The following is a 24935-nucleotide window of genomic DNA, read 5'->3' on the forward strand; positions in this document are numbered from 1 at the left end:
TCAACCTTAATGCCTGAGATTGAATATAACGAATAATAAGTTCTTCAAATGGGAGGCAAATTGAGAACGTGTTCTATTTCAATAACATCGTAGCAAGCGATGGAGGTACGAAACAAGACAAAGCCAAAGGAAATCCAGAATGCCCTTTGACCATCTATGGAATGAATGGAATTTGTCTCACTTAACAAACAGTACCAAGATCAAAATATTCAATTCCTTTGTTAAATCGGTGCTACTGTACGACTGTGGAACATGGCTGGTCGATACAGAGTATAGGCATATTTCAACAGATGGGTCAGAATAATATGTGAAGTATTCAGGCTCAGATAACTAACTAGGCATTAAGGCGGTTAAAAATCAGAAATCTATAAACATTGAGTGTTTAGCACAAATTATGGAGGCCGAATAAATACGATAGCCAGGTAGGTATAGGATTAGAATCCACATGGAAAAAGGAATGTAAGACCCCATAACACTGACCAAAACAGAGTGCAGTTCAGAGGATTTGTTAAAGGACCAGGATCCCACTAGGAATGAACAATGGAGAAAAAAAAATATTAACATGTTGTGGACTGCAATCGTAGTATACGTTCATCAAATAAATAAAAATTTAACTCCATACTCTATTATATTATTATATATAAAGTATAAAATCACTACAAAAATTGCAGGCAATTTGAAACGGATTATTAAGTCTAAATTTATTGAATGAATCAAATAATATTGACAACTTTATATAATGTTATACCGTTGTATATCTTCTATGGATAGTATGATATTTCTTAAGAATTACGTTTTAACTGCATCTTAATACTATACTGCTTTGAACATATGTACATTTGTTGAGTGACAGTATAGAACAGTGAAATATTGAAATTTACTCACGTATTACATAATACTCACATTTATAGATACATTTATATGTAAAAACTAAATATATGTTTTTTTGGAAGTCAATTTACAGTTTTATTATTTACTTTGTTATTTTATAAGAGAAAAAACTTTCTATTTTTCTTAATATTCTATCTTCCCTTTGTATCACAAATATAACTAAATTCAGCCCTTCATTTCCTATCATCATATTAATTCCTCTATTTCTCTAATTCTCCCTTTTAACTTTCCCTTTAAGTTTAATCCCAATGTCTACTTCATATTGTATTTAAATATACTCATAAAAAAAACTTTTATACGTATACACATTTTATGTTATTAGAGTGTATAGTAGGTTTGAAATTTAAGATTTAATTTTCATCTTTTATTTTTGTCAATTCTATATTAGTATGTGTAGTTTTCTTAAAATGATGAATTCTAAATTCGCATATATAAGTAGATAAAATTATGGTATATCTAACACGTTTTCCTTACACATAGGTATTAAAAAGACACCATCAATTTAAAATTTGATGTGTACCCTTATCTTTCTTACAACATTTTCATTCCCTCTTCTTCGATATTTCATGTGTGTATACGAATATCATAGTTTACTTATTATTTCACTTACATTCGTATATTTTATTAGAAGTTCTATATTAAAAGAAGTTGTGTTCCCCCTTGCTTTGTGATGACTTTCTTTAAAATTTATGCAATCAATAAGAGTGAGTATAACAGTTTGGGTAGAATAAAATGTTTTGTAGTAGGTATATAATAATATAGTCGAAATGATTACTGTGATTTTTCCATTAATATTATAGTAACACCTTTTTATATATTATATACTCGTATAAATCAGTATGAAAATTTATGTACGTACTCTATGGTATGCACATACTAAACATATGCATGCATATTCATTAGTTATTTAAGGATATCAAGAAACCAATTTAAATCATTCCTTTTTTTTATAATATTTGCAACATGATCTGTATTATGTAGGTGTGGGTAATATAAAATTTATAGTTTAATATAACGCAATGTCTTGCAGAAAAATATTTTATTTGTGAATAGATTTGCAACTAACTTAGTGTGTATATAGAATTACAATATTGTGTGTTTGCGATTAAATTGTACTTCTAATCCTTGAATATAACAAAAATTTATTTAAAATTTTCTATAAGGCTATATTCTGTGCTACTTTCCAATAAAATTGTTAGCACATAGTTGAGCTAATAAATTGTTAGCACATACGTATAATATTATACACTTTCATAACTGATACAAAAAAAATTACTTGGGAAAAGACAAGAGTGGTATCTTGAGCTAGTTAAAATCAAAGACAAAATTTGGTTTAGTTGGTTCAATACTAGTACTTAACTACAACCAGAATAACAGCGCACCGTGACCACGTGCCCTTCCTTCACTGAGTCCGGGGTATTCTCTTGAAGTAAGCGTTCGAAAACCACCCTTTGAGGAACTTGAGCAAGTTGCCTTCTCCTGAGACCGAGAGTAACGCACTCTCCCAAAAGGTGTAATGAGGTCTCCTCATCTACAAGTGTCTCCACATATTCTACAAGTGTCTTCACTTTACAGACCTAGCCTACTGAAGACCCCGGAGTGAATTCTCACTTAATTCGTGCCCATTTTTTTAACCTTCTTAAATCACAATCTCCCAGAAGCTCTGTCGCTTTCTGAAGCCCCCGGAAAACTTTTCCAGCGCTCCGACCACCTCCAGTCTGTTAGCACCCCTTGTTGCCAGCGCATTAGCTACCTCATTTCTCTCTACGGCCGGCAGCATAGCCTGGCATCCAGCAAAGAGGGAACCGCTTCCGCCTTACTAATTTACTGAGTTTCTTTTGATGTTATTAGGCGACTAAATCGCTCTTTGTAAAAATAACACTCCTCTTTCAGGCTTTTGCAGAAACTTAATTTTTAAACGTTTACCCCAATAACTACAACCCTACAAAACGTCTTAAGAATCAATGAATGACTTGGTTTAGAGAAAGCGATCAGCTTTTATTGGTGTTGATGATCTAATTTAATTCTTCAGTCACTAAAGTATTTAACCAAAACATTGGAAAGAAACGGATAATATTCAATCCATACTACCCCATAATTTTCCTTTATTCACATGTTTATTAAAGATTGTTCCCTTTTCCAATTAAGACAAAATATGTTATGCCATCCATATAAGAACGATTCGGCGGTCTTAATCAACTTCTATTGAATTTTTATTATATAACATTCACAAATTTGTATGTGTTGATTAGTTATTATAAGTGTTTTTACATATGTTCAGAGCAAAAAATAAGAAAAATATAAAAAAAAATCAAATCAATGATTGATTTTTTTTTTGTTATTACATTGAAAACATTTATATAGTAAAAAAAAAGTTATTTTCACTTTAATAGAGCTAAAACTAATATTCTTTTATGCACAAATTATCTATATATACATAATTACACGGAATGTGAATTGAAACATGAAAGTAACAGTGTGTAATTTTAGAACGTTATTGAATCGTCGTTGTTAAATATTGCAGACGTACAAACCATTACACACGTATTCATTCACCAAATACGAGAATATCAATAAAATGTTCAAAAAAAAAAAAAACTTCATTTACTCCTCCATTTACTTTTTAAATGCTATTAAATTATTAATGAGAAACGTATGATATCTAAGTATTTATATTTAGCTTCATATATATTGAAAATTGCAATGTTTATTTAAAAAAGGATTTTAGAAATAAAATGTTTTCGAATAGAATTTAAATGCAGTCAAATAGAAAATTGAAATAAAACAATATAAAAGTTATATACAGACGAGAAAGCTGGTCATGTCAACTCTGTGCTACTCGTACGAATTTGTTATCCTATTGGTGTTGTAAGTTGTTTATAATACCCTTTGAACATACGTTAGCACTGAAGTAAGTAACTGTATTCATTAATGCAACATTAGTTATGTACCTTAAATATTTTTCGAATAACAACTAAAGTTGCATGGCAGCTATCGCAAGGTGTCAAGGAATTTCAACAATTTTCATCAATCATAACAAGCCCAATAGTATATTTGCTTGTACAAAATTTCGATATTATAATTTCAATAATATCTGAGATATAGCCAAATAATATTTGAAGTTGTAAAACAGCCACCCAAGCCCCTACCTTGACCACTTCCAATTTAAATAGTAATAATATTTATATAATGAATTATTTGTGAAAATTTGGTTAACTGGACTTGTCATCAATCGGGATAAGAACTCCCCATTATACAAATCTAGAGCGGATGAACTGGCATTATTCTCGGATGTGGCATATTCTCCGATAAATAATGGACTGCCTGAACTCAGACCATTATTTCTCAGTGCTACAAACGGTAAGGCAAATTTATAATATTCTTCGAACATATGTTCGTACGGGTATAATAATATATGTATATATAATTCGAGTGTGGTATAGGTACCCATATTATATTTATACAGAAATTTTAATAAATTATAAAATATAAAAGTGTATGTTGCATATACGTTTAGGTATACGTACTTTTATTAATTGAATAAAAAAATAATGGAAAATTAAAATAATATTATATTATACTTTAAAATAATTATAAAAAAAACAGCATTAGAAATAACACAAAAGGAATTTCTTTTACTTTGTAAACGTGAGAACAAAGCGGAAAATATAAATGTTTAGCTAGCTTTGTTCAAATTTAAAACACAAAATTCTTTAATTTTAATACTCATCGCTATTGAAATGATTCCAGGTCCATGCTAATAATATAAAATCATATAAGGATGAGACTAAAATGTTGGTATTTTCTGTAAAGGGTTTCCATTTTTACGATGTTTTAATATGCAGCTGCTCCTATATGTTAAAATTTTATGAGTGTTTTGTAACATGACCATTTAGATAAGACCATAATATTAGTCTGACACTATTATGCAAAAACAAGTTGTAATCAATATAAAATTGAAGAAATTCTAATGGCATCGAGTTAAATTTTAATTAATTTTAATTGTAAAATGTTGTGGATTTATATTACTTAATAATTCAAAGTCACTCACTCCATTGAACTTCAAAATTGTTAAAATATGAAGCTATTTAAAGTGCCTATAGTAAATTAATATCGTGTAAATTAAATCTACATAAAGTTGGTAGAACAACTAATTATTTAAATTGATTTTTATGATGTTTGTAATAGAAAAACTTTATTAGATTGTCTATTTAATTTATCCACAATAATAGTGTATTTGCGGTGTGAAAAATTAATAAACATCAAGTGGAGTTGGGAAATTATCACATCTATGAATTTGAATAGACGAACACTGAATTTGCAAGGATGATAAAAATTAGGTTTCTTTTACAAATTTCACTTGATTTTATAAACCTGTGACCAATTACAATCGGAAGCATTTCACAGCGATCACAAGCTGCGCTAGGAAAAGCATTGGACTCTCGTGAAAAATAGCACAATAGATTGTAGATTGCCTTAACCTGTTATCTACAATCTATAGAGTTGTGAAGTTTCAATAATATACAAAAAATTATACTCATATTTTATTAATAAAATTTAATAATATAAAAAATTCAATTTTACATAAACTCTGCAGAACATTACGATTCCGTTTTTTTTTAAATTACTTTCTTATATTGCTCTCTCACACTTTCATATGCTATGTACCTTCAAACTATTTTATGCTCTCTTACTCAGTGTTAAATTGAGAGAGAGGTATACAAACTAATAGCGCCTCGACAGTATGTTCAAAAATTTTACCACGTAAGTTACAGGTTAAGAGATTTAATTAACTGAATGTTAGATCAATATTATTGAAGGAAGTAAAAGTATGGCGCTCTAAGGGCGTTACCAATATTGATTAATTATTAAGATTGATGATAAAATTAAATTTATGAAAATTATAAATTCATCACATTCATTTAAATTTTAAAAAACGATTTTCACATTAAATTATTTTAAAAAAAAATGAATTTCAATAATAATTTTTGCAATATGTTATTTTACATCAAAATATAAATGAAATCATTTAAATCCGGGTTTCTTTCACAAAAAGAAATACATCAAACATTATAAAAATGAAAAGACATTGGTCTATATAAGTGTAGGTACAGGAAGGTTTTATAGGTTTATGAAATTTATTTAAAATTTTAATAAATTTTTTAACAGGTCGTGTTCGACATATTCATATTGCAGACTTAAAATATGTACATACAAATATAGAAATTTGGTGAAATATATTTGAAATGCAGATCTATATGTATCTTATATACTATATTATTTATATAACATGTGTGTGTGTGTTTAAATTTGAAAAGAAAATTACTTTGAAGTTTTTCTATTTCGGTTCGCATTTGTATTCTATATATTAAATTTTGTAGTCTACCCATAAACTACATACATTTACGTATATAAATATAACTTGTATGATAATATTTACATTTTATTTAAAAAAAGAAATCAAATTAAATATTTACATAGTTCAGAATTTGCCTATATACTCTATATTATGAAGATTTTAATTTAAAATACACTATATGTGCTATGATTACTACACTATTTGATGATGATGATTATTATATGGAAACCAACACAAAATAATAAAAAAAGGAATTTCTATATTATAGGAAATTTAAAAAAAGAAACACATAATATTTATCTTAAAATTTTATTTAAACTTATTCTAAAATGAGAATATGAACAAAGAATAGGGGTTGGTATGTTCTATTTACTTTATATGTATATTATTTTGAAATGAAAATCAATCGAGATAATTTGGTCAACTTTGAGGTTATATAAAAATAAATTATAACGCTACTTAAAAAATTCAATTAAATGCGAGATCTTAATTATTACTGTTACTCTAATCAAATTATTCTCGGAACATCAGATCTGATGATCATATCAATCACATCTAGCACTTTCATCGTTCGGGAAAAATTCCGTCTTCAATAAAGTTGCTAAGTGTAAAATGCTAATTTTAATATTGGATTGACAGTCAATCTGTAGATTCTCATAATTGATTACAATGTCTATAATATTTTATAATTTATCACCACTCAAGAGTACAAACATCCTTCTCATTCCGTTCATTCAATATCTCACCCAGACACCGTACTTTAAACCGAATAACAAATTTATAATACTTTTTTTATCTAGTTCATTTCAAGTACACAAGAAGCACAAATAAGAAAAACAAGATCATTCAATGTGGGTAAATATAATTTCATTTTCTTCCAGATTTTTACTTTACCAAAACTTATTCTGTACATATCTACTACACTTAGTCTAAATAAATTTTTTTTTTAAATAATTTACTTTTTAGTATTCGAATGAAATTTTTTTTTTAAATTTAGACATTATTTAAATAAGACAAAAAAAAATTAAATTTTTGTATATGTACATACCTATGTCTTCTACCTGAGTCCAATTTGAAGTCGTTCTCAAAGTTGTTTATTAACGAAAAATGTTATGTAACTTGAAATTAACCATTTATTTATTTATTTATTTATTTATTTATTTATTTATTTTTTCAGTATGTCTGAAAACATATTCAATGTCGCTCTAAAATAGTTGACTAGTCGTAAAAGGATGAGTCTGAAAATAGAAAGCATACAATTTCGATTTTAATACCAAGTTTATTCAAAAACTGTAAGAAAGTATTTTTTTTTTTAAAATGGCTGAGGTTCTTAAGTCTTTTTCACGTTGACCAACAGGATATTTTGTAATTCCCTCCCCCATCTACATTAGCACTATACCTAGGACCATTACAAATTGCAATATTGCAGTCAGCCCAAGTCGCCGAACTTCCGTTGGGATCACAAGACCCCTTCGGAAGCACCTCAGTCGTAAACGTGCCAGTATCCCACATTCACACAATAAGTGCTTCACCGGTTTCTCTCTTTTAAGGGAGAGGACTATTTTAAGGTAGAGCGACAAAACGTGCCCATTCTTTTCAGATCAACCATTGAGAGGCAATATCCAGTAAGTACATCCACTAATATAGGAACGTTTTGGGAAGCCATTCAATGTTTTTTACTCTTTCATATCGAACTATGGCTGTTTTTCAGTCTAATTTCTAATATTACGACAAGAGCATCTTACGACAAAAAACAAATTTTTTGTATTTAGGATTATCTTTAAAATATGCTTTATTATAGACCGTATTTCCATTTAAATTAATAATTTTTTTTTCAATTCAAGTGACAGAAACCTCTTCAGGAAATAATTTGGTTGCATACGTTCAGACCGATTAGGTGTTTTTAAATATTTTTTCTATTGAATTTAATTAAATGAAATGTGCTTTTATAATTTACATACGCTTTCACCACATACATACAATCTCATATACAATATTTTATTTATTTTAATTTATATTTCATCTCATGAACTGTAATTTAAAGTTATTAAAAAGGACTTAGGTTTCCGTTTTTTTGTCTTCATTTTTTTTTACTTCTGTGTATGTAAAATATTTGGTTTCATTTCTCATTGAATATTTTAATAAAGTTTTTACTTTTTTTTTTGTGGTAAATTTTTTTTCTTTACTTCAACAGTTTTTTGTTTTTGGTTTTTATTTTGTTTTTGAATTGAATGACCATTAAATTGGTTTTTTCCATTTAAATGGGTAAAAAATTTTTTGGAATCAAATCTAAAAATATTTTGCAAGTAAAAATTTTTTTTAAATTATTTGGAGAAGTGTAAGTATCTTCGGTCTCTATCTCCATATGCATAGATATTTAAATTTTAAGTACAGAATGAAAAGAATAAACTTGATTAGAATTAATAAAACAAAAAGAAAAATAGTAAAAAGAATATTTGTAAATGAAAATGTTATTAGAATTTTATACTCTAAGTAAATTTTATGAAAAAAAATTTAATTTGTTCTTCACAAAAAGAGGATTATGTTTGTTTTATTCTACTTTTCTTTTTTTTAAATAAATACATGTGTTACTAGAATAATTTTTTAAATTTTATATTTCATTTATGCATGTACATATGTATGTAGGTATAAAGCATAAGTACATAGATTAAGTGAAAGTGATATTCTGGGGATTCTATAATTCTCTTACTTTTTCATTTATGTTATAAAAAAAAAAATTAAATTAAATTATTTTTTTTAATAGTTTTTTTATAAAATGAAAAAAATTTAAATGAAATCAAAGAAAAAATAATATTATTTAAATAATATTATAAAAAAAAAAATTAAATTTAAAATATTTAAATATTTTTTTAAAAGTTTTTTTTATTGCTTTTCTCTTTAAATTTATGGAACTTCAAGTAAGTTTTACTATAGGTATAAAACAAAAGTAATTTCGGTTATTTAAATTTCATTTTTGTTATTTAAAAGATGACTATTGATGAGATACTTGAAACTAATACAGCGTATTTGGGAAGATTGAATTAATTTAGATTAATTTAAAGGGTTTTAGTACACTTTGATTAACTAAGTATGTACATATATGAAATTGCGAATGATCATTATTTATTTAAGGTAGGTTTTTAATATCAAACTTCTTTATGTAGATTTTGCTTGGTAATCACGGAAATGACGATCTTATGCTATAAAAAAATATACATAATTAAATTCATGAATAGCGATTAAAGGTTAGGGTTGCCTAAAATTAAGAAGAAAATTGTCTAATTTATTCACCATTCACCATATGGTGAAAAAATATTCACCACACTATTCAACCTGTGGTGAAATTTGTTTCGATTGTTTTTTATTAAAATAATTGAAATATCTACATGTGGTGAAAAAAGATATTCACCACTCTATTCACCATGTGGTGAAATTTGTTATGATTTTTTTTTTTAACTAAAACAAATGAAATATTCGAGGTGTTACTAGTTTACATTAATTTTTCTAATAAAATTACCCCCATAACAACTAAAATAATAAAACTGTTTCAGTAGTTCATACATTGGCTTATTATATGCGATTGAAAACAATATTATAATAACTATAATCTCTTAAACTAAATCCCCTACTGTTTGTTATTTATTCTCAACATATCCTAACCGCATTCTATGTACATGTTATGTCCTTGATCTAAACAATTCTAAATTTAAAATTGATAAAAATTGAAATTTCAATAAATCTCGGTCACAAAAAATTATTCAAATATTAAAAACTGGTTCCAAAAAAATTTTGTTTTTTGGAAACGTTTTGAAGTTCAATAAAATTATTTCACTTAACTAAATTTTCAATCACAAAATAATAAATTGATTTTATGCTATAGTTAGAAAGCTTGTAACATATTTAAGCTTTTTCAGTTTTCCTCTGACAACCTTTGTTAACATTGATATTAAATAAATATTTATTTTTTGTTTTTCACAATAAAGTCACACAAAGACAATAACAATCAATTTAAATTCAAGTTTTCTAAAAAGAGAGTGACAAAAAGAAAAACTACTTAATTTTTCTTTTTATTCTGCCAAAGGAAACATAAAATAAATTTAATATTTAATATCCATAAAGAAAACAACAAAAAAAAAGGTCCAAACAAAAAATTTAAGCGATTTTCTATCAACAAGAAAATTTTCTTTAATTTCTTTTTTGTAACTTTTCCAAAATCACATGATCAAGTAAAAAAAATATGTTCTAGTTGAACAAAAAAACTAAAAATACCAACTTTTTGTAATATGTAATTTCTACTATTATAACTCTTCTTTAGAGCTATGAAGAGTTAAAGATGCCAAAAGAACCGAAAGCAGAAAAAAACAGAAATAAAAATTGTATACAGTCTAGGACTCTTTTATAGGAGTAAATATTAAACTATAACAATAAAATATCAAACAACATAAAAATATTCTTATAGTATGTACGTTTGTAAACATGTATTTTATGTCCTTGCGTATAATGCAAGAGTAACTAACTTTTATAACTTGCTTTATAATATTCTTGCTCTTTTTATTTCATCTCATTTTTTTTTTCTGAACTCTTGGTTGGTGGTAAGAGCAATATTATAAGAAAATTTCCGGACATTTGTTGCCAAACAAAAATACAAAACTTAAGTAATAAAAAGTAGAAAACAAAAACAGTGAAAACAATATAAAAAAAACAAGGAATAACAGTAAAAGAAACATGATTTTGATGAAAAAATATTATGTTGTTACAACATGACAACATATTCTTAATAAAAGAAAGTAAAAACAAAAAAAAATATAAGAAACTTAAGTAAAAAAAAATTTTTTAAATAGTTTTGTCAACATCAACAAGAAATCGTCGTCGTCGTCCTTGCACAATATAGAAATATAAAGAAGGAAGAAAAATATTAAAAGGAAAATAGGAAAATTAGAAATTAATAAAAATAAAATAAGAAAACACTTTTTCCGTCAATAAAAAAAAAACAAAAAAAAAACAATTAGAATCTTACGAACAATTGTTATTGTTGTGTTGTGTAAGCAAGAACAATAAATGATGACAAACTTGTTCACAAAACTATTTTAAAGTACCAGTGTCTACATTCACATTCATGGTCTATTACCAGTGTAGGATTGTATTTATAAATCCATTTTTGAAGTTAATGATAGGTAGAAGCAATTTAAGTGATATCGCTAATGAAGAAGTACAACTAAGTAGCCTATCGATATACAGCTTTAATTTAAGGTTAACCTCTTCTGGAATATAACCCTTTCTTTGTGGTCCTTTAATCACATGTTTTTTAACAAATTCGTCTGAAATTTGCTGTAGCAAGTTGTGGTAAATTGGTTATAAATTAACTGTACCTCTTACTTCACAGCCGAATGTTTTAGCAAAATTTAATATCCACCTAATTAAAGGTATTTTGTTTTTTAAATATAGCAACCGCAAAATATACAAATGTAATAGCTAAAAAATATATATGTCTGGCTAAAAATAATAGTAAAATATACAAAAATAACAAAATAAATCATTATATTTTCAAAATAACATCATATATAATAGTTCCAAATACATATGTATATAAAAGTGTTTACAAAGCTTTCCCAATAATTATGTTATTATACAAGAAAAAAATCAAAAAATAAATCAAATTATGTATTTATAAATGTAGAATCTTATTTAACATTTTTTCCCATAATACTAACACTTACCATAATATAAATGTACTTAATTTCTTAAGAAAAGATAATTTAATTATGACATATTAATTTCATATACATATATAAAATTATAATTTACATTTTAGTATAATATACCTATGTACATATTAATGGAATGTAAATACCGAATATTCTAGCATATTTTGTACAAAGTGCTATATCATAATTATTAAAAGAAATTAAAAAAAAAATATTAATTATCATGTCATCGATCATCCATTTTCGGAATTTTCTAAGTTAACGTTTCTCAGAAAATTCTTCCGCTCAGCAAAGAGTAGTCATATAATGATTTTAAAGATAGCGCATTTGTTAAAATTTAAAAAATTTAGTTTTTTCATTAAAAACTTTTAAATTTCATCGTAAATCCAAGTGTTTTACTTTTAAATAAACCATAAAAACAAAGGATGACCACAATAAATTTATACTTAATTATAAATTTTCAATAAAACTGTTCAAGAGTTTCCCATTTTCACTCTATAAATTCCATATTCAAAAATAGGGTTTCAAACTCTAATGTAATAATTTTAATGGGCAAAAGACGTGGAACCGGCTCTTGTAAAATATTTATTTTAAGAAATAAAGAAATAATAAACTTTAATAAAATATTAAAAGAATTTTTTGATTAATTTGCTCATTATATTGACAAATATTATGTTGACAGAAAAATCCATATCATTTAAAAAATGTAAAGTTCAAAATTACCGATACGATCATATTTGGAGCTGACGGATGCAAAACACATCTTATCTAATTAACAGATAGGTATCAGAAAAAATATGAATTTATATGTAATTCTGTAATAATTAATTTAAAACACTCATAAGCGCATCACCCTGTTAATATGAACATATACAATTTCTATATACTCAGTTATACATTTTAACATTTAAATAAATAAATAATCCGATCAACTTTTTCTATTTTTACAAAACAATAAAAGAAAATCTCATAATTATAAATATTGATGTTATTTTTTCCTTCTTCTATATAATAATATCCTTTTCATGATATATGAATAGATGTTTATTATGTATATAACGTATAGTTTAAGAGAAAACAAATAAAAATGAAGAAAATAAATGAAAAAATGAGGAAAAAAACATCAAAGTTATTTATTTATACATGAATATTTGTGTGATTTGTTCTATTTACTTATGATTAAGGATATTATATTATCCTTTTTTCCCTCCTCTATATTATGTAGGCATCTATAACATTGTATATGTACACATGTAATAACTATATATTTGTGGAAATGTTAGAAAATAATCAAATTATTTACACATGAATGATAAGAACTTTTCTTCACTTTTTCTTTAGATTTAAAAAAAAATTTCTAACTTTTCTCAGGAAATTATTTTCTAAGTAATAAAAAATCTTATGAAACACACAAAAAAAAAGAAATCTTAAATTTTAAGTATGAGAGAAATTTAATAATATTAAAAATTTGTTAATAATTTTTAAAGTTTTTGTTTTTTAAATCCAAATTTAATTTAAATCATTTTTTTCCCAAGAAGGATGAAAAGGCAGGATTCCTCAATTGTTTTATATGAGTATTGAATTTTTGATAAAATCTTAATTTTTAAACTACTACTGAATACTAAATTTAATCACAAAGCAAATTGGATGAAGTATTTTGTAATATAGTATTTATCGAGAAATAAAGTTGAAATTTTGATTTAGCTTAGTTGACATCCAATCATATAATAAATAAAATTTTACAAAAAGAAAATTTATTTTTAAAATATTTTAAAGAAATTAAATTTTAACAAAGAGTAAATAATTGTAGTCAAATAAGTATCATCAAAAAAGCGGACTGCAAGATTTTCGAGATAATGATAATGAACGGCCATTATCATTGTTCATTTGAAACGAATTCAACGTTTCTACTCTCTCTTTTAAAAGGGAGAAAAAAATTCCATCTGATTCCATATAGAGTTCTATTCTCAGGTTATATTCAGGTACTGTGTCTGAGTGCTTAGATTCCACTATATTCGGCAACATAAAAATTAACTAATACTGTGAACTGGTGAACAGCTTGTTTGAAAATGTTTTTGCTGCATGATTTCAACAAAAGCTTCAATTCCAAAAGAATACCTCAAGCTAAAAAGAAATTTTCAAAATTAATTTAAATTCTATTCAAAATATGATTTTTGTTACCTGCTTTTTTTGTTATTCTCAGTAGTTGTAAGAGTTGATATTGTCGGAAATTCCCAATAGTGTCAGGGCATTTCAAAAATTCTTTTGAAAACATTGTTAGTACACCGCATTACATAAAAGTAGGTTCCAAATTATTCACATGATTACCATGATTTTTTTCAATATCTTAAAAACTTTGTCTGTTATTATCTCCAGTAAATATGAATACCAATATGAGCAATAAAAATGATTTTTTCTCCATTTTCATTCGCTTTACAAATCTACTACATATAACATTTTAGTTTTATGTTTTGTGTTCAAATTTATCAACTTAATATTTATTTAATGTTTAAAGAAAAACTTTATATTATAATGTGTTTGACACGTTTACAAAACTTACAAAATCGATAAGAAATATTATATTTTTTGTTCAAAAAGTAAAAATACACCTGCCGCACCTTTTAAACCTTATACACACTAACATACCATACTTAAATCGTTATCGTTTTCTTACATATACCATTGCGATATTAGAAGAGTAATCGAATATCGTTATATCCTTAAGCAAAAGAAAACTTTTTCAAAGATTTATCTTTTATATTTTTTAAAGTGTCACGATAGCTTAATATCATATTATTTTGTTGTTTTTTTATTATTGATCCTGTAGCTATTATACAAACGGATTTATATTATACTAGTCTTTAAAAGGAAAATCAATAATTTAAAATCTTTTCTCATTTATATGCTAATAGCCATACTCTTTTACAAAGAATATTTCATTCACTCAAAGGGCCAATATTCTCTTAATAGAATATTGGCCCTTTAAGTATTAAATTTAATATGTTAAAGGTGAAAATATTTTTTGTTTAATAACATGATAGATAAATAAAAATTTAAAGTAATTTTTCATAGCGATTATCTCAACAATGAATGACGATTCGTTATTTTAAATACATTTTTGAATATTGTGAATTTTATTATAATTATTTTTAGTTTTTTTTATTTTGTAGGATACTGTGGTGGTAAACTAATGATTCGCATACAATTTTGTTTGTTATTTTTTTATATAAATTGCAAGATAAACAAGTAATAGTGTCCATGGATATACTACAACTGCTTTGCAATTGAAATGCGATGTGATTTCTCATAACATACAATTACATTTACTGTTAAGGGCAGTCTTTTTTCATTGTTAATAGCATATACGTAATTAATAATTGATCCTTTAGATTATTTTCTCATTGTAGTATCCTGTGAGAAACAACCTTTTTTTTGCAATATGCTCTCTAAAATATTATAGTGAATAAAGTCTTAGATTTTGAGTCTCATTTCAAATATCTTATAAAACTAAACACATGTAATTCAATTTTTGTGTTATTCCTTTCATTATGCAAAGGTTTTCTTAGAGCCTTTATGAAAAGTTATAGATTTAAAAAACTATGTTACGATAAATTAAGTACATGATTCTATAAATTAGTCAGAAAAATCGTATATTTTATATACATATATTAATTATTAAAATTTATTAACTAATAATTAAAATTTATTTATGAATAGAAATTTCGGAAGAGATGTTAATGTTCCGATTTCTTAAAAGTAATTGCAATTAAATGTCCATTCTATTTGGCACAATTATAATTAATTACATGTAAATTAACGATAATCTAAGCAATGTCCTTATAATTTCATCGTTAAATTAGGTCATCTAACAGAGTTCTATTTAATTTTTAGTACAGTTCTAGTAATTTTTATTAAAGATTTTAATGAGTATATGTTCAAAAATTTATTTTCTTGCACGTACTGAATATGTATACATTGTGCACATTATGTGAATAAAATATTAGAAAAATACAAAAATTTAATGACATTTTTTACATGCCGTTATTTCATCAAAGTAATAATTAATTTCTTTAAATTTACGGTGAAGCATATCCTTCTCTCAGTAGTCCGTAAGTAAAAATAAAAATTATAATTATGACCCTTTTGCAGAAAAAAGTAATGTAACATATTTTTAAATATTTTTTGGTTTTACCACAAATGGAAAAGGAAAACCAAAATAAATCACACGTACGGAGTATTGCAGTTGCTGGTGGTGCAAGATAAATTCATGTAGAATGAAAGGCATACAATATTATAATGAAGTTGTTGTTGCAAATAATATCGTATTAAATCCTCCGCAACGCTGTCTCTAGGTATTTCGCTATTGCTTTGAATTTATACTAATTTTCTAAAATTCTTTTTTTCACGATGTTCTTTGCAATTATGTTCACGGGAGCCTTAAATAACGATAATGCAGATCGCTGACGCTTCTGCTCTTGTAATTTTTCTTTTGTAATGCCAAAATTTCGCATGCAAAGTTTCAACAGCATATCAATCGGAATTACGGAAATATGTGATTACGAAACCACTGTTTAAAAAAACTTGGAACCAAAAAAAAAATATCTTGATTTCATTCAAATCTCAGCTGTTTTTCAGTTGTTTTATGTTTAAAACCTAAAAAAGGCATTCAACTTCTGTTTATAGTAAAGTTGCTTTCTTCAATTATAATTTTGATCTTCTTGCGTTTTCTTTAGAAAAACCAACCACTTCAATGTCTACAGATTAGCCTCTGAGAAACATTCTACTGTAATATAATAACTTTTTTTTAATTACAATTTCTCTAACCTTCCAAGTTAGTAATCTAATAATTTACTACAATATTAAAGTGTGTTGATGTATGTTTATTTCGACCCGTCATAATTAAATACAATGTGTGTCCTAAAATAAAAAGAATAAAATTGCAGAAATGTTGTAGAAAAATTATTAAGAATTTTTTTTTTATTTTTCATAATGTTTCACCCACCATTTCATATTCCATTTTCATTTATATACTATATGTTTCTTTCTGAAAAGCGTTAATTTTGCGTTAAATGCAACAAACATTAGTGTAGATTTTATGATATCAAAAAGAAAAAAAACTTCTATTACAAACACACAGTCATATGAACGTAACTATAATGAAATTTATTGAAGATCTTAAATTTAGATTCTATGTAAGTATAAGGATACTCTTCAATTATATTTATGTTTTTGCCTTAAACATATAAATGTGACCTTAATTTCATTTTAAGAAAGTATATAGTGGACCCTCACTCTTTTTAATTCTATCTACAATATTTAATGAACAATTTGAATTTAGTCATGCATTTCAATATCAAACATACTTATAAGTCTGCCTTAATAATTATGATTATTATTATGTTCATATATATGTACATAATATAGTAAACTAACTCGATTTAGTTTGTCTCGGCATAATTTCATTATACTTATATAGATTATATTAATAAGAGTAGAACGAATAAACTAATGATGATGGTGATTTTTTATTAAAGATAATAAATAACAGTAATTATGCAATTTTTATGCTAGCCATATTTTGTTGAAAATCACTATATAACATAATGGTATACATACATGTATTATATTTATGTACATTACTACATATAATTTTGTGTTGTCCTGTAAATGAAAATATTAGACATTTACGCTCATTATGTATAGTACAGAATAGATATAGATTATAATTAAAGGTTTAATATTCTCAAAGAAGGAGGAATTAAGCAAGTAGAATTTATTTCCAAGTTTGAATAATTATGAACAAGACATATTATATCAGACATAAGAATTATATTCTGTAATTTATTAGTTATGAGGTTTTATATATTATAGAGAGCTAAGGACTAGCTATTCACTTTAGAATTAACTGCACAGAGAAGAATTTATTTTGGAAAAGCAGAAAGTTCATTTAATAAGCGCAGATAGTAATTATTTTTTGTTTATTTTTTTTTAATTTAAGCTTATACATACATAATGTTTCGGATTTTGTTTTAATTTTTCCCAAAAATCATAAATTACTGTTAGTGAGACAATGAGGAAACGGAAACAGTAAATAAAAATTAAAATTGCAAAATAGTGATACGGAATAAATAAAATATATCCTTTCGGACAGATTATAATCTATAACATATACACGCATATACAATTAAATTTAACTCTTATATAAATAACGTATATTATAAATAATTTTTAGTCCTGTAATTTACCCACACCTAGGAAAATAAGATTTAAAATAAAAAAATTGAATAGAAAGGAAAGGTATATGAAAATGTACGCTAAATATTAGCACTCGCGTCCAATGTGACTAAAAGGTGTCTTCCAGAAGGATAAAGTGTTACTATTGAGCTATTTACGAATGGTCATTCAAATTTGTGTCGTAAAAAACAAAATGTGCTGTCGAACAACGCACAAAAGTTAACATAGTAATTTAGATTTTAATTTCAAATTTATTATCCGATCACCGTAATAACTATTGAACCAAATTGGCAGAAATTTTGGTATCATACTTATTTCATAACTAAAATGGTTCTTTCAACTGCCTAATTATATTTAATGCTATATGCAATTTCTGCAAATAATTACAGATATGTGAAAAAATTAAAAAAATTATGCGCATATATGTTTGAATTTTTGATAAAGACCATTTTTAGTTTGTTTTGTAAGGTTAAAGCTAAATACGACACTAAACTTCCATAAAATATTTCAAATAGTTGATGAATTATGGAGCAACTTCGATTAAAAGGTCTTGCAGAAATTTGACTCAAACAACAGTTATAACCCATTTAATATACCATTAATGGACGACCCTTTATTACACTTTTTTAATACACAGCACAACATTTCTCAGTATATTTGATTACGTTTGTGGTTCACGCAAATGATTTTTTATATTGAATTTCAAATGTGATCAAACACTTCTTCTGAAAGTTGAACAATTAATTTTATTATATTTTTATAAAATATGTAGATATAGATCCTTTTTTTTGTACGTCTAGCTCCCATTCTATTCTTTCGCCAAATAATAATGACCAACCATATCTTTGCCTGTTGTTTTAGGTTTAAAAATATTCTATTGAAAAAGTAAAAAAAAAAAAAATTGAAAAAATAGAAGGAGGCTATCAAGTGTTAAGTTTTTTGTATTTTATATACAATTTTCAAAACATTTAAGGTATCGTTTTGGATATTTAAATTAACCCCCTGTGGTGGTGAGTTATATGCCAGTTAATATATCACAATTTTTATAAAAATATTTACTGCCATTGCATATGAGAGCTTACCATTAAAAAGACAAAATTTAATTATTATTTATAGAGTATGGGACAAAAAATTTATAATGTTGTGGGATCTAAAGCCTCAATTTAAAATATCATCAAAATGTTTGCATATTATACAGATTGAACTATAATAATAAAGTCTTAGTGAAATATGCTTAAGGCAAATTATATAAACCAAAGTGTTGTAAGTTGATTTTCATTAACATTTTGATTATCAATTTGAAGAGCATGGGTTTTGTACAACTTTTTTGTACTTCATTTAAATTATGTATAAGTATACAGTAATTTTTGAATTTATTAGTATTTAAAATGGAAAAGAAGAGTGAAAGTTATTAAAAATTCCAGCTAATTCTGACTATAACTTGTGTTTAAGATTCAAACACTACTAGCATTATTTAGTGAGAAACATTGTTCGACAATATTCGATTTATATACATGAGTGAGTTTAAATTCTAACATAATTTAAAACTGAAGTTATTCAACAATCCTAACACTTTAAAATTTTATGCAGTCTGTCCACAATATTCACATAGTTTCAGACACTTTAAAATATTTCTACCTTTTAAGGTCTTTTTTTCTACAATTTTTATAAAATAATTAATCATAATGTAATTAATTTGACAACAAAAAAATATTTGTCCCAAGGAAAAAATAATTTTTCCTGAAAAGCAGTTGAAAAACATTTTGTTTATGTGGAGAAATCAAAACAACAGAACTATGAAAAGAGCTCCCTCCTCTATGGTTAATCTAAATTTTCCAGAAAGAAAAAAAAAAACAGATTTACCGGAAGAATGTAGAGAAAAATGTAAAGATAAAAAAAACTATTAAAATTAAAATCCATTTACCACAAAGTTTTAAATGTGGTCCGGTGCGGTGGTCATAACATAAGGAAATTGAATCTATAGTGTAGTAATAGAAAGCAAAGTAACACTTTATACCCTTTGTTATAATATAGACTAAAGAAAAAACGGAAAATAATCGTTTATTTAAAAGTAAAGCCCACATTCAACTGCATATTCATGCTCACACAAATAAGTATATACACTATTTAATCATTTATATAAAAAATAATTTAGTCAGTACAATTTGTCCTTGCACAAAAAAAAACAAATACATCTTTTTAAATCATCCAGACTTAGGGGAGTATTTAATTTACATGGAACATAATTTTTTAAAAAATAAAATAATTAAAATGTTTTAAAATTTATAGGAAAACTAAATGTCCTATAAAAGATTTAAAGATGCTATTAATGTAGGCGTTTACTAATAAAAGAAAGGACAAAATAATAGAGTTAATTTGAAAATTCTCGGAAAGAATGTTAAATTAATTTTTAAAAACTGTTAATTATGTCACTGTGTTTTAGTTTAAATATATAGAAAAATATAAGATTTAGAAAATTTTTGGATATTAAGATTATCAAAATTATGTGTTCTATACTAGTCCACTTCACTTTTTTGATTATCACAAAAATTGCATTAATTTAGGAGATATAAGGAATTGGATTTAATTTAGAAATTGGAAATTTTAATATTTTAAATATTTACATATGATTATTTTTTGTATCAATCGAAAATAATTGAAAATTTTTAAAAAATCCAACATAATTGTATAAAAATCTGACAAATCTTAAAAGTGTTTAGAAAAATTTTGATGTTACAAATCAAAAATTCCAAATTCCTAACTAAAATTTTAAATTTTTACAAAAAAATTCCATAATCTTAGTAAAAAAGTTTAAAGCTAAAGTGCTAAACTTATTTTCCTTAGAAGGTATTTAAAGAGAACATTTCTTTCTTTTGTTAAATTGAAAAAAATTAGTATAATATTCCTTGCAATCCTATACCTAATGATGTGAACACATTTCAAAAGAGCTAATAATCAAAATTATAGCATTCACATCATACCCTGAACACACATTTTCTTGAAAATTCTATATGTTTAAAAAAAGGTACATAATACTAAACAGTTAAATATGTGTGTTTTTGTCTAAACATAACCAATTTGTTCAAATTAAATCTTATTCCTTAAAATTCTTACTACTGTACTCTTATTTTTGCTATACCACTTGCTATGTTTGAATGATATATATATATATATTAAGTTGCTATGAAGAAACAAAAGATATAGATATGCATAATATTCTTTAATGTATATATTGTAATCCCAAATAGTCCCTTTTTAAATACCTTTAGGAAACTTAACAATAATTATGTACATAGTATAGACCATATGGAATTGACCGCAGAATATTTTCTTTAAAATCTATTGTTATAAAACTTAACTATATACATATATTACAATATAGAACGTATAATAGAACAAACCATATACAAACACATTTATTACAACAAACATACAAATACTAAATGAAATCTATAATATAATATAATGTAATAATATAAATCTCATGTACTTAAGGATATAATACACACTTTAAAAAATAAATAGTTTTTGTATTATACTTGGAAAAAAAGAGCAAAGAAAAAGGTGGGTAGCAATTTTCAATTTTTAATACACACTAGCTTTTACTTTTATGTAAGTACATATATATGTACACACTACACAATTTGTGAATAAAAATATATCCCCATTTAAGGGCGCTTCTGTGTACAAAATAACAATGACTTTGTTGACTATTATAAATATCCTTTTTTTTCTTTACAATATTTTTAAACTTTTAAGGAAATGAAAGTGTGAGTGTACAACCATTTTCTTTGTTATCATTTTATTTTAAAATGGTATTCAATTTGGGATTGTGTGGTATTTGCACTTTTATTTTTTTTTAATTTAAATACTTAGATATAGATTTAAGATAATTAAATTAATTTTTACTCTAGTAAATTGATATTAGAAATAAAAATTTAAATTTAAAATATTTAAATAATTTCCTCCTTTAACAACATTAAAATTTTAAATATCTAGAAAAAAAATATTGGATATATTTCTATTTTGTGAAAATCTGTGAGTTAATAATCACACAATATCATATGGTCGATCGTACTGATTTTTAACAATAAAATTTGGAAACAATATGCAACTACACAATAAAGTAAATTAAATTGCTTAAGTTGAATAAGTGTAGTGGTAAATTAAATTGTTAAATAAGACAAGCGTTTACTAGTTTTAATTGATAAAATGCAACCAATTAGATATTATAATATCTTAAATTTAATCGAAAATAGTTCCGTTCTGTAAATGTTATTATGTACATAATTATGTCTGACATTTTTGATTTATACTATACTAATTGAAATTAGAATTTATCTACTATTAGATTTGCTACTTTAGTTTACACTTATGTTTGTTTAATATTTAAGCATACTTTATAATAAATATTCTACTGCCCTACTTAGGAATTATTTCAGAAAATTTTCTATCAACTAAGCGAGTACAATAATTTTTATATTATTTTATTGCGAAAATTTACTACTGTATTTTTATTCCTCTTTTTTAAATATTTCATTCTTTGTCCTTTTAGATTATTGCCATTTTTCCTCTTTTAAATAGATCCACCATTAAAAAGCAGCAATTTACCTTCAAGTATTGAATTCAATCCACTTCATATTTATATTTATATTCGTTTGCAGTTGCATTCTAAAATTAATGTTGTATATATGTATAATTAAAAAAATATTCAAATAAATTTTATATTATTTAATTAAAAATTATTTATTCAATCACTACATATTTCCATAATATACTTACATATTATAATTAAGTATGTATGTATAATTTATAAACTCTTTGAATATTAACCACACATCTTTACCACAATTTACTTTTTGTTTAAAATTGCAATTATTAAATTATCATTATTATTACTTTAAAGCTATATGATTAAGTTATTATAATATTATGATTATGATTAAAATGAGTAAAAAATTCTTTTCGTTATAAAATTCTATACATGTAAAATCTTTTAATATAATTTTTTGGTTGTTATACTTAATAATGAATACATAGAATATAATAATTATGTACTTAAATATTAGTTATATTACAATATAGAATGTCATAAAAGTCCGATAAAAGAAAGAAGATTTTAAAACCACAAATTTTATATCCATTATAAGATTGAATAAATTTAATATGAATATTACATAGTGCATTTACACTATGTATATTCTATATAAAAATAGAGTTGGTTTAAATTACACCTTAGTTAAATAGTACTTATATTGTAACATTAAGTATACATTTTAAATATAATTATAATAATCTTCTTATAATACGCTTCTTATGTAGATATTAGGGTTAACACAATATGTACACTTTCATCTGAGTTTATATTAAAGTGATTATGTGCATTAGCATTTATAATAATAATATGCAAATAGGGAAAACCACTTCTAGCAAGAAAAGGAGTAACTTTATTTCTGGTAAAGAAATTCTTTTTTTTTTTATGACAGTCATAGTTTCTTTTGAATTTTCTATATGTAGCTATTCTCCTTGAATATTTAAATATTCATGTTTAAAAGAAAAAATTCTTCAAAAATTTTAAATCAACCATGAAAATCTTTTTACATATTTTCTCAGTATAAAACTATTTGTTGTTATTATTTTCTTATTTTATTTTCAATAATTTCTGAACACTTTTTAGTTTTTTTTTCATAAAAGTTTCTCATATGATATAAATTTTATTTTTCCGGGAGTGAAAAAGTTTTTTTTTTTTAATTTATTCTTTATTCTACAAACAACCAAATACTAATATAGTATTATTCTGTGCTTTACTACTACTACATAATATATATGAGTTGATTTTATGTATGTGGAATAAATCATGAGAACAGAAAAATTGAAAATTTTGAAGGAAGTAATGATTATATTTTAAAAAGTAATAATAATGACAAAAAAAACAAGGAAAATAACAAAATTTAGAATTGAAAAGTTTTTTGTTTTTTGTTTCAGAAAAGTTTACACAAATTTTACTTTATTCCTCATTTTTTGTTTTAATATTTCTCATATAATTTTCTATTATAACATGCCAAAGTGGAAATATTTTATATTAAATTCTATCAACTAACTTTAGGATACTTTATTCTGTCCGTCTGTTCAAAATGAGTTTTTTATACGAAATACGGGTTTATCTAGATTTGTACAACCGAGGTGACAGTGCACCATGATCACGTATAAGGATCTGCGAAACTTTGACAAAATATTCTTAGACAAAATAGTTTTAATTAGAGAACAAAACAATTATTTGCAATAACAAGCAAACAATTGCAATAACCCGACAGAATTTTGTGATTTCTGCTTAATAATAAAATCAAACCCGCCGTCGATCCTGTACTATAATATAAATACTGTTATAAAAATTATAATAATACTTAGAAATTATACAATTAATTTAAAGATATTTATATTTTGTTGTTAATTTAGGGTAAATATTCTGGGATTTATATGAAATACAACTCAAACTTATTTAAAATACTGTTTTTCTTAGTTCATTTTATAAAAGAATGCATATATTTTTAGGTAGAGTTCAATAAAGCTAAAACGTTTGAAACTCTAAATGAAACTTTATATTATGTAGTACAATATTTCCAAATCATTTGAAAAATTAAATAAACGGTTTCTTAAAAATATCCTATTAATTGAATTATAATAGCAATAAATATTTATAATCTTATACGAGTCAATCGAATCATGATATCTCGACAGAGATGTTA

At 24.8% G+C, this 24935-nt stretch overlaps 1 protein-coding gene and 1 long non-coding RNA gene across 3 annotated transcripts in view; one reads left to right on the forward strand and one right to left on the reverse strand.

The window, feature by feature from the left end:
• Nucleotides 1-24935, forward strand: part of LOC129612690 (protein kinase 4-like) — a 140749-nt gene that overhangs the window by 103495 nt on the left and 12319 nt on the right. The window lies entirely within an intron of this gene.
• LOC129612691 (uncharacterized) overlaps nt 1-24935 on the reverse strand; it is a 117081-nt gene that overhangs the window by 46846 nt on the left and 45300 nt on the right. For both annotated transcript variants that reach the window (XR_008697266.1, XR_008697265.1), the window contains one exon: nt 7299-7488. This is a non-coding gene — a long non-coding RNA (uncharacterized LOC129612691). The remainder of the gene's footprint in view (nt 1-7298; nt 7489-24935) is intronic.

The sequence above is a fragment of the Condylostylus longicornis genome, unplaced genomic scaffold (assembly GCF_029603195.1).
Source record: "Condylostylus longicornis isolate FDR11 unplaced genomic scaffold, ASM2960319v2 ptg000076l, whole genome shotgun sequence".
Taxonomy (NCBI): domain Eukaryota; kingdom Metazoa; phylum Arthropoda; class Insecta; order Diptera; family Dolichopodidae; genus Condylostylus; species Condylostylus longicornis.